The sequence below is a fragment of the Hydra vulgaris genome, chromosome 14, assembly GCF_038396675.1.
Source record: "Hydra vulgaris chromosome 14, alternate assembly HydraT2T_AEP".
NCBI classification, from domain to species: domain Eukaryota; kingdom Metazoa; phylum Cnidaria; class Hydrozoa; order Anthoathecata; family Hydridae; genus Hydra; species Hydra vulgaris.
The window spans coordinates 1,338,880-1,348,564 of NC_088933.1; positions in this window are offsets into that span (position 1 = coordinate 1,338,880).

Sequence of the window (9,685 nt, forward strand, 5' to 3'; positions counted from 1 at the left end):
TTGCCACTGTTCGTCAATAGTAATAAAAAGTGATTGTCTGTCGCATGCAATTCAGTTTTTAATAAATTTGTTGCAAACATCAGAATAAAAAGCAAATATGACAGAATCAGTTATCTTATTCACTAATTTGATCTATAATTAAACTTTATAATCGCAAAATTTTGCAGAATTTCGCGACATTGCTCTCATACTATTAATAGAACTACCTCCCCCTCCGCCCTAACATCGCTTTAAAAAGAACGCAATGCTATTTTGTTTAGTACCCCTTCTCCTTGTGCATACATAACAACAATGAACGCTTCAAGTTGTTCTAAAATTAAATATCTAACTTGCAGTTTGCCTGTGAGCTTCTGCAACAATTTGTAAGTTTGTAAGTGATGTATCATCAACTTGTCATAAGTAATTGCTTATCACTTGCAGGTCTATTAGCAACAACACTATTTTTTCCAAAGACTGTTGGACCAGGTAATTTTCTGATGCTATGATAATCAACCTACCTGGTGGTTTTTCTAATGAAATAGTATCGCTTCATTTGGTTTCATCTAGGGCTACTAGCGTTATTAAATTCTTTCTTAAAGAAGCACCATCAACTTTTTTCAATTTCATTGCTATTGACATTGTCACTTCAAACAGCTGCACTATGCGTCGCTCTAATTCAAAATTTGGAAATAGGCTTACAAATAAAAGAGCATCTAACATATTCAACTGATTTTTTTAGCATCGAGTCCAAAAGATGTTTTTTTTTATTGTGGCTATATAATTAAGTTATCCGACAAACTGTTACTTTGCTTTTTAAAACTGTTTTTTTTGTTTTCACTCTTTTTTTATCCACTTTATTATATTTTTTGCACTAGAGGCACTTTTCAGGTTTTATAAATAAGTAACTAGTTGTATCCCTAGTTTTTTTGTTAGTTAGACGTGCATGACTAACTCGTAAATTTTTTTCCCTGCATTTTTTAATTCAAAAAAACTTGCAACCAAGTGGGGTCAGCATTAACTATTACCAGGTCAGGTCAGCATTAATTATTACAATATCACATTCTCCTATGTTGAATAGTTTCTCCTTCTGATTCTGATGAGTCTTTTTTTGTAAAAATTTATTTAACTTTAGGTGAATTACTTAAGACCCTTAGTAATCCACAGTTCTTCAATACACACTTATTGTGCAAAGCAGATGATCTTGAAGGAGGAGGAAAGCTCATTGGTTCGTGTTGAACCTCATGGGCTGACTGGTAGCCATAGTCATATTGTAGGGATCTTTAAGGAAAAATGTTAACAATAACAATAAAGGTTGTAATAGCAGAGGTTGTTAGAAAAAAAATTAAAAAAAAGGTTGTTTAAAAAAATGATACAAATACCAGCTAACTTACTGAAAGGCTTAATTGAGTGTTCGAAGAAAATGCATATTCTTTGTCTGTGTTATGGTTATAAATCCCATATCCTCTAGAGTCTTTCTATTTTTTCTTCTTCTGCTGCTTTTTTAGTAGCTTTAGCAGGAATTTAAGCATCGGAGAATTTCTTTTGACCCATTTTTTAGATACGCTTAAAATGTTTTGTAATTTATAATTAGTTTCTAAACAAAGGCTTTAATTATCATAATAATATAAAATGTATGTATGTACCAATGTATGTATCCTAACTTTCTCAACCTTTCCAGGTCACTATATATATATATATATATATATGTATATATATATATATATATATATATATATATATATATATATATATATATATATATATATATATACATATATATATATATATATTTATATATATATATATATATATATATATATATATATATATATATATATATATATATATATATATATATATATATATATTATACAGTGACCTAGAAAGGTTAAGAATATTAAGATGCAGGAGGAGGTGGGGGGGGGGGGGAATCTGAAACAGAAATTTGGGGGCCTTACGCAGCTAAATGTTAAATAGAAAAAACTGAAACTTTAAATTAGTTTTGAAGGAAAGGGCAACGCTCCCTCCGCAACATATTTCTATGCCAGTGTTTATGTATATTTATATTTATCTAGTACCAACTTTGATTTACTTTTGACTATCGGTCGTTTATTGATTTTGGCTCAGCAGAAATGGAGATTTGCTATTTATATTCTCATATATAAAAACTTAAAATATTTGGTTCCATTTTAAAGTTTAACTGAACTTTAAGTGTTGTTTGGACGTTGTCAGTTCTTACTGAAACTTGCAATTAATTTATCACTACCTTTTAAAACAGCTTCAGTTCAGAATCTTTCAGCGTTTGTATAGTCCTGGTGAGCTTCTATGTTAAAATTTTTTTCCAGGAGCGAAGACCCAGGAAAGGGTCGTATTGTAAGTGCTTGTTTTTTTACAAAATCTTGCTACTAATTTTTTACTGCTAATTTTAAATTTACAATACAAAATCTTGCTACTAATTTTTTACAGCTAATTTTTAGCTGTTTTGAAGAGCAGTAAAAAAAATTACTAGCTAACTAATATTTTTTTTTCTGATAACAACTGTTTCGCAAGTTACGGTGCAAAGGAGTTACGTTTTGAAAAAAATTTAGTTTTTTATCATTATTTAAAAAAATAAAACATTAAAATATATATATATATATATATATATATATATATATATATATATATATATATATATATATATATATATATATATATATATATATATATATATATGTTTGTAAATCAGCTTAAAGCGGACATATATGTGTAAAAAATCCATCCTAAAACGGACCGTTTCGTAAAGCGGACAATTTGCTGTCCGCTTTGCGTTTTGCGATTAAATTTCAGCAAAGTTACTTGGTTTAAGTTATTAAAAATTAGACTATAGTTTTAAAATTGTTTATAAAGTAAATAGAATTAAAAAAAAAGCGATTGGTTCATGGATCTCTCCAAATTTTCCACTTTCTTTTTTTATTAGTGTATATCTCCTAATAGTAAAAACGTGTCCTTAAACAGACATTTATAAAAATCTTGTTTTTCATAGTTTATTTGAAATTCTTCTTTTTTATCTAAGTTATTATTGTTAATAAATAATATTTATTTGCTATATAAGTTTAGTGGTACCTTATATAAAACAATAATCCAATATTTTGTAAAGTGTATATCTTATACAACATATACAATTAATTTTGATCTTAGAAAACAGAACAGTTTTTACTATTTCTCTAAAACATTTTTTGACATGAAAACTTAATAGTTAGCAATTAATTATTAATATCATTATTTTTATAGTTATTATTAGCGTTAACATTTAAGTTATTAAGAACCTAAACTTTCCTTTATTAGCTTTTTTATTCATAATTTCACTTTTTCGTAAATGTCCGCTTTAAGTTAATTTTTTACTCATTACTTTTTGAATAAAGAACTCTTATTGTTTGCAATTATATACCAAATTTATCATAAGAAAACAATACGAAATAATATTGTGTTTTGTTTTTGTTAGTTAAATTATAGTTAAATAGTTATAGTTAACTTTTTAAAATTAAGAGAAAAGATAAAATGGTTTTTTTGTTTTTTTTTGTTGCTTTCCTTCAAAGACTGTTTTACGTTTGTTTTTAACGCACTTAATTTTTATTAGTTATTCAATAAACCGAAAATTATTTTTACGTGAAAAAAAATCTGCGTATTTATTTAGTTAATTAATTTATTTTATTTGTGTGAATATTTATAAATATTTTTATAAAAAGGAAAAATAAAAAACACTAGGTATATTTTATATAAGTATATGTCCGTTTTAAGTTGAATTTTTACATAAAACTGATTAATTGAACATATTTGAACATTGAATTGGGTAGATTAGAGTAATATGAGCACCTTGGTAATGTGAGCATTCTTGAAGATTTCTTAGATGTAAGCAGTAAAGTTAAAGTTGCTTTGTACTTTTTGAATCAACTTTATGCGGTGATAACAGGAACCAGTACAATTAGCGTAAATTTATATGTAGTAATTAGTGGCTATCATCTAATTAAAACGCTATTAAATTTTTTGCGTTGTTACATTTATATTATTTGGTGCTAAAATAATGAAATTAATTATTTCATAAAGTAAAATATGTCAGCTAAAAATACGTTTCATTTTTGTTTGAAAAACTATGCATAGAAACATTTAGTTTTGACTTTATTTAAAGATGCCATTTTTGTGTAAGATGAGCATGCTCAAATTACCCAGTGTTTTCATTGAAGTTATGTTGTTTAAAGTCCTAAAATAGCAGTGTTTTTACTTGCTTTTTGAATAAAAACAAAACATAGTAAAAGCTTTTAAATATATTTAAAATACTAAATATTTTTCTGTAATTTAAATTCAAAAAATTTGAATTTTTATCTTTCAAAGGTTTGAGTAAATAAAATTGAAAAAATAACGAACTAATTTGTTTCTTTTTCTTTGTTGCGGAAAACATAGTAGCATTGTTTCCACTAAAAGTGGCTTAAAATTTGATCATTTAATGACAAGTTTTATTAATAACGAATCGTTATATTCCAAAAATTAGTTCTAATTCTGAGATTGATATTTTTTTACTTAAATAATGTTATTTTTTTGAGCTTATTTAAAGTGCATATATTACTAAGTGGTCTGAGTAATATGAGCTGTTTTGCTACATTTTTAAAAACTCTTTATCTTTAAGAAAAAATTTCTGTTACCCAAATATCTCAGTAGATCATGAGTAGCGATCCTTAAAAAATTGTTTATTCGCGAGAATTTTAGATCCAGCATAATTATTTTTGAAAATACTCTAGTTTTTGTTTAAGGTGCTCATATTACCATAATCTACCCGATTGAATGACTTTTATAGCTTTACTTTTTTAGATAACATCTTTTTATGAAATAAAATGTAAAATCATTCTTTGATTATTTATATATTTTTAGCATTTCTTCCGAAGACCGTTGTACGTTTGTTTTTAACGGACTTGCATGATTTTAAAATATGCTTTTGTATACTTATTCAATAAACCAAAATTTATTTTATATCAATAAAAAAATCTGCATATATTAAGATATTTAATTCATTTATTTTAATTATACGCGTGAATATTTGTAAAATATTTTTATATAAAAAAAGAGAAAAGAAAAAAGTTATGTTTTATATATTAATATGTCCGTTTTACGTTGACTTTAATCATAAAACTGATCGAATATATTGAATGACTCTTATAGCTTTTTTTTTTCATTCATTCCAATTATTATTACAAAGCTTTTGCTTTTCGAATATTTTCAATCTTTTTTTTTTTTTTTAATCTTTTATAAAGCTGAAAGAAAACCACTATTAAATTTGGAGGTTAGTTGAAGAAACATGAAGAACTTTAAAGAGCTAAACTAGAGCAGCTCCAGTGACAGCTCCAAAAAGAGAGGGGAAGTGATGAGTTAAGTGATGAATTAGTTTCCTCCCTTCCTCAATACCAGAATCTGAAAGTCCTAAAATATATTAGAAGTGGAGTTTTTTTTTGAAAACGCAAATGGGATACAAAATATAAAAATATTTCAACATCCCCCTCTTCCCCAACAAAATTCCTGGATACGTTATTGAGCAGCTCAAACATACTGTCAATTAAACAAATCTTTTAGTCTATATTAATAAACAGCCTAGCACTTCTGATACCTCAAATAGTATTTCAATTTGAAAATCATTGTCGAAAAAGACGTTGTCGCTTTTTTGACAACGATGACGAAAATTCATCACCAAGTTTTAAAAAATTAGATAAATAGAGGACTTATTTAATTGAATTTATTCAAAATTATTTCAGTAAAGTTCGAAAGACGGTCAATTTTAAAGTAAAGTTTAATAAATATTTTGGACTTATAACAGAGCGCCAAGTATGATTTATCTCCTTAATTTTTAAAGACCTTTTTATATTGAAACCATTAAACAAGTTTAACATTGGGAATAATAATTATTTAAATGGACCACTCTATCGAACAAAATTCAATCAATTTTGTATCACTTATCGTGCAGCTCATCTCTGGAACAAAATCATTTTGCCTAACTTCGGCTTTCTCCTAACTTATCCTGTTTTTAAAAATAAATTAAAAGATTTCATTCTATTGTATTTACTCTATTGTAAATATCTTAGAATATTTTTAATTTATCTTGTGATAAAAAATAATTTTTTATTGTCATGTATGTTCAAGATTTATTTTATACTTGTTGTCAATTTATTTTCATTTATCTAAGTACGATTTAATGTTCTTATGTTATCTTTTACGTACTCTTATAAAAAGCTGTTTTTATAATATTTTACGCACTCTCTTTGTAAAAGGCTTCTGACAATAAGATCATTGTGTTCTTCTTTTAGAAGCCTTGTTTGTATATGTAATTTATATATATCACGTCAACTATAAACAAAAAAAAAACCGACGTTATAAAACTTGCCCAGAGGTAGGGTTTATACAAAGGATCTTTTGTTTCTGAGTCAAGTGCGCTACTACTACACCACAGCTGCTCAATAAATAAATAGAAAACTCAGTAAGTAAGTGCTCAGTAAATAAAAATAATAAAAAAAAAAGGTATTGTATATTATGTTATATAAAAGTGTATTATTGTAATATTAAAAATCTAAAAAACTGTTATTGATTCTACTTCTCTACTGTTGCAATTTTAATTGAATCAAGTTGAATCGAGATTTTAATTGAATTGAATGCTAAAAGGGGATAAATCACAAAAATTGATAATTGAGTTAATAATAATTTTGGGGTTTCACTGTTTATGCTAAAAAAATATGTAAGGCGCTTGGTTACCGCAGTAATTGCAATCAAAAACTGTTGAATAAAATGAAAAAATTTGATAAAGTTTTCTTTAGTTTTTTTAAAACTGTGAGTTGTTAAATTTTTTTGTTTGTTTTGTTGTAAAACTATTTTACTTTTAAATTGCTGTTAATCTTTAATATATGGGGAAAGGTGCCTATGGATGACATAGCGCTTATGATGGCTTACCGGTCATATTTCCATAAAAATTGGTTTTGGTGAAAAAGTGATTAGACCTACACTAGTGGCCATTGAATTAAAGCCACTTGATTATTTTGCTGTAAAATGAAATATGTATAAAAAAAGTAAGAACAACGTCATGCCGTTCGGTTTGTTTATATATGACGTCATTATTATTTATGTTATGCATATTATACACGTGTTTGGCTTAGTATTTAATTAAATTTCATGATTTCTTGCTGAAAAACTATAATGTTGTTATTGCTTATTTTAGTGTGATAATGGGGAAAAAGCCAGATATTAATGATTTTGTCAAGGGGCAAATTGTAACATTGAATGCTGAGCGTTATTCTCAGCGTGATATTGCAAAGAAACTGAAGATTTCTAGAGGTGCCGTTGAGAATGTTTTAAGATCTGGAGGTGTTTCACGACGTTCCAACTGCAAGGGAGTACAAAAAACAAATCATCGTGATGATCGTTATTTGAAAAGCATTGTTGTGTCTAGTCCGCATACTTCTTCTGCACGCGTTGCAAGCCTAGCAACTAAATTATGCAACAAGACTCAAATCCACAGGAGCTTCAAATCCACAGGAGCAACAATTATGCAACAAGACTCAGCCCCTTGTCACACCGCAAAGATTGTCCAAAAGTGGTTTTCAGACAACAACATTGAACTTCTTTCCAGTTGGCCATCAAATTCACCTGATCTAAATGTGATTGAAAATTGTTGGCAAATTATGAAAAGGAAAGTTGCTGCACATCGTCCTACATCAGAAAAAGACCTGAAAGAAGTTTTGAAGCGTGTGTGGACGACAGAAATAACACCGGAATACTGTAGAACACTTGTTCAAAGCATGCCTGATCGCATTAATGCTGTGCTTAAAAATAAAGGATATCCTGTGAATTACTGACTTTTATTCATCGTTTGAGCTAGAACTTTATTCAGTGTATTGTAAGGTTAAAATTGCAATTGACAATATGCCTGCTAGACCTTGTTGCTTGAGTAAACTGCGTATTTTCCAAAAATTTGCTGCTGGCTTTATTTCAATGGCCACTAGTGTATATGACTGTACCGACTTTAAATTTATCTTTTGAACAAGGCAGACAAAGCTTGTTTTTATAAAAATGATCACTTTTTCCCATGAGGACATACTGAAGAGTTAGGTGTGTTGCAATATTGAAAACATTTTTTTTTTATAAGAAAAACTTATTTTTAAGTAAAGTAAAAAGAAAGCGATGCTTCAAAAGTTTTTTTTAGGTCAAAAAGTACATATAACGCAATATATTTAATGCGCATGCGCGAAACTTTAAAACTCTGCTATGTAGCATGAAATAGTAAATTAGGATGGTTCCGAGTAATTCTGGTTTTTCTGAGGGAAGACTCTAAGGTTAAATGAAATCATCAAGTTACCCTTGATCCTAACCTGCCCTGTTTTTTTTATAAATTTGAATTTTATAAAACTATAAAAAAATCCCTGAGTTTTCCTGGCTTTCCCTGGGATTCGAACCCCTCCTTTTTATAATCTATATAAACGATCTAAATAAAGCTACTAATCTGATGAGCATCATGTTCGCTGACGATACTAATATATTTATCTCTAAGAGTGATATTAGCGAACTTTTTGCCGCCGTAAATAAAGACGTTAAACTTTTATCCCACTGGTTCAAATCTAATAAATTAACATTAAATACTGACAAAACTAAATGGACCTTCTATCATTTGCTTAGAAAAAAAATTTTTTACTCTCAAACTTGCCTCAAATCTTTATCGATGAATTTAAAATAAAAATAGTGTCCGATATTAAATTTTTAGGTGTTTATCTCAATATTACTTGGAATCAGCATATTAATTATGCATGCACTAAAGTCTCTAAAAAATTGGAGTTTTATACAAAGCTCAAACTTATTTCAATAGGAAAAAAAAATTATTTTTCATTTATTCACTGCTACATAAACTACGCTAATATTGCCTGGGGAAGTGCTAAAAAAAGTATATTTCATCGTCTTTATCGTTGTCAGAAACGAGCAATTCGCATAATTAACTTTACTGATCGTTTTTCCCATTGTAAACTTTATTTTATTGAAATGAAAATTTTAAATATATTTGAACTCCATGTTTTGAAAATTTTATGCTTTGTCTATATGTGGAAAAATAATCTATCCCCCGCCCCCCTCTCAGTCTTTAAAGATCTTTTCAATTGAAAACCCAGAAACAAATATAAACTAATAAAAAATTTTTTTTAGAGAACTTATTTGTCAAACAAATTTCATTGAATTTTGCTTTGCCTATCGTGCACCGCACCTATGGAATAAACTTGTTTTGCCAAATTTTGATTTTGATCGACACAATTCTTTTTGTCTTTTCAAAAATAAAATAATAAAATATAATTTATTCCCTCGATAACATTTTACGTTTTACTAATTATTTTATCTACTATTTAACTTTATTTTGGGATTTTTTTAATTTTTTTCTAAAGTTTTGTAGTTATGTTGTTTACAACCTTTTTTATATTGTTTTTATATTTATATATGTTGTTTATATTGTTTACAGTTTTTCCTATGTTAAAGATTCTTTTAATAGCTACACCTTGCTTACCCCGGCCTACAAGCCTGCAAACTTAACAAAATTATAAAAAGGAAGTCTATAAACTACGTCGCGCTATTAGGGCAAGGCCGAAATATATTACATTTTGTGAATAAGGGGAGAGGTTTTGATAAATATAACATATAAAAAATATTTTAGCGAGAC